Consider the following 5,561-nt stretch of genomic DNA (forward strand, 5'->3'; position numbering starts at 1 on the left):
CTTGTGTGTGTGTGTGTGTGTGTGTGTGTGTGTGTGTGTGTGTGTGTGTGTGTGTGTGTGTGTGTGTGTGTGTGTGTGTGTGTGTGTGTGTGTGTTCTGATGCATCTATATGCCTAAATGTGTCATTCACACCAAGTCCCTCACAGCTGTATCAAGTTGATCCTTCAGCACCATGGACAGCTCTATCAGTCCTTTTCCACTGGTTCCTTCTCAGCTTTACAATCAGACAATCAACCCTGAACATGAACAATACATGTGTTATGACAGTTAGGGTCCAACAGCAATGTAAGAAAAAGACAATAATTAAGCTAATTTGTTGACATGATGGCAGTTTTGAACATTGGGCTTCAGCAGTAAACCACTTGTTAGAGTCACTTGTTGTTTGTGGTAAACTTCTCTTTCTTTCAAAGCTACAGGACTCCAGATGTTCAGTTAACCTACTCTGGTACAGCATTTTATGAAAGTCAGTCAAAATCATAGGTGGCACCATCATCACCAGTGGCAGCAGATGATCCAGACGACTTTAATTGAATATCATGTAAAATAGAGCAAGTCCTGGAAACAGTGGCCCTCATTTATCAAACGGTAGTACGGCGGTATATGGGCGTACGCCCGTCGTACGTCCATATGAAAGACGAGTTCGGCACTTATCAATTTGATCGTGATTGTTCGGAAAGATGAAATCTCACAACAGCTCTGACATCGTGTAGCAAGTTTCAGTCAGTGCGGACTTGAGGTGCAGCGCAGAAAAACCTAAAGTTTTCCAAATCAACCCCTCTGGACCTGGAAGGGATTCTCCTGTAACTCCAAATGGACTCATTATCCATGATCTACAGAGGAACACACAGCTGAGCCCTGAGTGTGACCCTTGACCCCCAGCTGTGGTCTGGGTGGAAGCTGGAAATGTAAATCTCTGCTGTGCTTCAGTCTGCTGCAGTCTGGAGGAACAGGAAGCTGGTTGGAGCAAAATGACTGGAGTGAAAAGAGTCTTTCCCAGAAGATCTCTGAGCTCCAACACTGATGGATCAACAGTTTCTGGAGCTCAGCTCATCTCACCAATCTATAAAGTGTTTATTAAAGCTAGGGTTGGCGATCTTGGAAAACTAGCATTAGCATGTAGAATCTCCCCACGGCTCCGCCTCGCTAGCTCCGCCCAGCTCCCACCCCATTGGAGGAGCTCCCATTGGGAGCGGAGACACGGAGACGTTCGCACGCGGTGTCCACTTCCGTGTCCAGTGCGTTCCTGGCGTAACCTGTCCTCAGCACTTCGTTTCTTCATTTGCACTACACCAAGTTATGGCGCACTCAGCGGTATAAAGGCTCGTCCATGCTTCACATGTACGCGTTTCCGCGTCCGCTTTGGAAGGTCCGCGCACCACCGATGCGGACGCGATTTCTCCCATGCTACATTTTGAGCTCCGCTGTGCGCGTCCCATCTGGGCGCGGTGATCCACGCAGCCTTGAGAAGCTTTTCCGGCTCTACAGACTGTTTATCTGCTCCTTTATTACGGATTATTTAGAGAAAATTAAGCACATACATTGTCAGTACATTATCTTTAAGTATTAAAGTTTATTTAGCCTTTTTTTTCCTGTTTCTGAATCGCGAGGCGGCGCCGGAGCGATTAGTTGCTTTCACCTCTGTCTGCAGACAGAGTCTGCTCTCTCTTTCCATGAGTTTTTCACTCTTTCCGTGTCTTTAAGTGGAGCCATCAGGCTGGAGCTCCATCTACTTTCACTTTTACCGTCATGTTTTGTTCGCTATGGCGCTCTGGCGCATGCGTACACTTCCACTACCTGCGCGCAGTGCACAACGCGGTCTCAAAATCTGGCTGCTGCGCGGATATCCCAAACATTCTTCTCCGCCATTCTGCAATGACGCTCCGTCCTTCCACGCGCGCACTGAACCAGGGTCAGTGCACGCCATTGACATGTACGCGCAGGGGGCAGGTCGAACGGCGAAAGGATTTGATTGGTTTAAAAAAAGGTGTCCCCTCAAGACTATTGGTTGCTGTTTTTCCCGTTTTACTCCTGCTGTAGATAGCAGATATTTTCCGCTCTACTTTAAAAACACGCTATGAATTGCTTCCCATCGGGTCATAAAGATCATTTTAATAAGTATTTTTAAAAATGTATCTTATTCAAATCACCTTTAAGTTGGAAAAATGGGCCACGCCTATTCTATCAGTCAGCTGTCTCTGTGGCGCAATAGGTCAGCACAGTCGGCTGTTAACTGAAAGGTTGGTGGTTCGAGTCCACCCAGGGATGGGGAGGTTCTCCTTCTTGGAACAACTTGTGTTTAAAAACCACTTACCTTTGATGGGGGTGAAGTTCAGGAACATGACGTCACATGAGGGCATGTTCATACCATCTTGGGTGGAGCCAGGACCCCTTTCTGGAAATAATTAGGTGCGTTCGACATGAGAAAGCCAGAGGCAGACCTTTAAGACTTTTGAGCCGCCCCGCCCAGATTTGGCCCGGCGTCACTGATACGTAGGACCTACGTAGGGCATCGAAAACTCACGAGACCCAAACGAGATCGGTCACAGAGGAGCCGCTGTGAGCTGCTGGAGAGCAACTCACCGCGGCTACCTGGCCCACCTCTCTGTTTCATACAGGCAGGGGATTGGACCCGAGCCCACTCCTCATCAGTTTGATGACAACAGGCTTTATTTGCATAAATAAACATCCAGTCCCCGCTCCAGCCCAGTGTGTGTGTGTGTGTGTGTGTGTGTGTGTGTGTGTGTGTGTGTGTGTGTGTGTGTCTGTGGGGGGGGGGGGGGGGGGGGGGGGCGCGCATTGGTGGCAAAAAAGTAACGGAGCAACACAAAAACGGCATCCACAGATCAGATCAACCACAGTTCTACCGTGTCCAACAACGTATGATCATTAACCACATTGCTAAAAAGCACAAATAGTAAAAAAACAAATGATAAAATAAGCAGCTCTCACCTTCAGCAGAGCTGCAGTCTCCTCTTTTTTGGAATTTTGAATAGCACAACACTTCATATTGATTTGACCCAACCAGCCGAGTTCGCTGTTGTTTTTTAAGGACATAATAGACTGAAAACTTTTTTTTTTTTTTAATGAAATACTATATTTTGACTGAGGGGGCGAGGCAGTCTGCCCCCCCTTGACGCCTGGTCTGCACTTGCAGCAGCACGCACGCGTCACATGACAGAAGTCGAAACGTAACTTAAAATTATTGGTTTTTTTACATTTTATTTATTTCAGTTAACTGAATATTAATTAACACAATGTGACACACGAAAGAAATTCTTTTGTTTTTAATAAGAAAAAATAAATTACCCTCTGACAGCCAGGGGGGGCAAGGAGGCACAGGCGGGGGGGCATTGACACCCCGGACACCCCCCACTGTGGGAGTCATGAGAAACACGACCATGGAGAACATAGCTTTGTCCGAGTTGGAGGCTGACTTATAACTCCGCCCCATGGCTGCGCCGTCTGCTTCGTCTAGCTCCATCTACCTCTGGCTTTCGTGAACACACCTACTGAATCGTGTTCTCACCGTCGAACCAGAAGGGTGGAGCAGGATGAGCTATGACTCAAATGACATGGTGGGGGGCGTCATGGCGTCACGCTGACGTAATGGTCACGTGCTCGCGTTCTTCACCGCGAGCGCCAGACTTTTTCAAGTTTTCAATTTCTGGGTTGAAGCTCGGAGCAGAATGTTAGGAAACTGAGGTCTCAGTCAGAAAGGAGTGTTTTACTGATCCAGACAGTTTGAAGCAGGATCCTGGGTTGACGACCCTCACTGTGGATGGATTGACAGACATTTACTGTTATCTGGTGGAAACACCGGGACACTTTACTCTCCATAGTTTAAAGGTTCTCCTGAAGAACGCTGAATTTCTTTACGCTCTAGAACACTCTCAACATGTTTTCTCACCTCAACCTCCAGTGTTGTGCTGAGTTCTACCTGCTCTCAGAGATCTGCTGCAGGTTTCAGGACCAGTGGAAACTTCATGAGACCAGACTTTATGTGGAGTTTATCAGGAACTACTAAACACCCAGAGTTCACAGTGAAAGCCTGGATTTCTCAGCATTAGAATTCTCATTTTACTGGAGCTTCATCTGAAACAGAACTTTTACTGTTGCTGATCAGAGTGTTTCCACAGACTACCCAGATTAGCTTCTCCTGGTTTCTGCATGCAGATCTCTGTGTGCAGACTTTACTGGACTCAACACTGTTCTCCCTCCATCTCTTCTGACTGAGTTACAGTCTCCCTCTAGTGGAAGCAGAGAGATCCAGCTGAGCTCCCCGAGCAGCAGAAGAAAGAACAGAGTGAGGAGCAACAACCAAGAGAGGCACAAGCTGGACATGAACCTAAACACACACACACACACACACACACACACACACACACACACACACACACACACACACACACACACACACACACACACACACAGAGTATCTATCTATCTATCTATCTATCTAACCATCATGTTCCTCTAAAGCTGTTGTAAACACACATGTATCAGAACTCAGGCTGTCAGTGTTGATGCGTTATTCATGATTAGATTAATTCAGAACACATTAAATATTTGAATTGCATTTTAATCACAAGCCTTTTTGTCCCTTCTATTCACCCGTAGTCGACTGCTAAAAAAACAAACAAACAAAAAAAAAAAAAAAACAAATCTTGTAAATCGAGATGTATCAGAACCATAGTAGTGACTTACTTTATTGCTGATGGCCACTCCTCCTCCCAGCTTGCTGTACTGATCATTCAACCAAGCCTGAGTGTGACCATCTGTTGGCTTCTCCTCATTAGTCTCTCAGACATCATTTTTTTTAAATTTTGTGTTTAAATGAGGTCGTTTTCTCATTAAAAACAGCTGTTTTTGAGTTTTCTCATGACATTTCTCAGTAACAACAGTCCAGCTTGGTGGTCTGTCCATACGAATGTCCAATCCTCCCATTGTTAACAGTGAACCCAGAGCCTTCCACCAATACACACCGACAGCAACCAGACACACAACACAATCACAGCTTTGACAGTGAATGGTGAAGATCTGCTTCTCAGGAGTTGTCCTCACTGTGAGCTGATTCAGTTAAAGAAGAAATCCAGGAGTGGAAAGACAGGGGATGTAGCTCAGTGGTAGAGCACATGCTTAGCATGTATGAGGTCCTGGGATCAATCCCCAGCATCTCCAAGCTTTATGTCAGTGTATGACTGTAAAACCTCAGCAGAGGAACTCACTCCAGCTCAGCATCAACTCTTCCAGCTCTCCACTGACAGTCATTCAGCAGCAGAGCTCTGGAGAAGATCAGTCTTCATTCTGGTTCTCAGGAAGCAGGAACCCAGGTCAACAATGACTTCAGACCAGTGGCTCTCACCTCTCATCTTCTCAAACCACTGGAGAAACTGTTAATTCAGGAGCTTCATATGGAGCTGGAGCCACATCTGGATCAACATCAGTTCACATACAAAAGGAAGCGGAGGACGAGTGAAGCTGTTTTAACTCTAATGCAGCTGTTTTAAAACAGCTGGAAAGCCCCTCTCCACATTAGTCTTTATTGATCTGCAGAGGACGGC

General features: G+C 46.4%; 1 non-coding gene across 1 annotated transcript; it reads left to right on the forward strand.

The window, feature by feature from the left end:
• The first annotated feature begins 5,106 nt into the window (after positions 1–5,106).
• trnaa-agc (transfer RNA alanine (anticodon AGC)) lies at positions 5,107–5,178 on the forward strand. The gene has a single exon. It is a non-coding gene; the product is annotated as a tRNA-Ala (tRNA).
• Positions 5,179–5,561: the final 383 nt, after the last annotated feature.

This window comes from Salarias fasciatus (assembly GCF_902148845.1).
Source record: "Salarias fasciatus chromosome 23 unlocalized genomic scaffold, fSalaFa1.1 super_scaffold_20, whole genome shotgun sequence".
In the NCBI taxonomy this organism is placed as follows: domain Eukaryota; kingdom Metazoa; phylum Chordata; class Actinopteri; order Blenniiformes; family Blenniidae; genus Salarias; species Salarias fasciatus.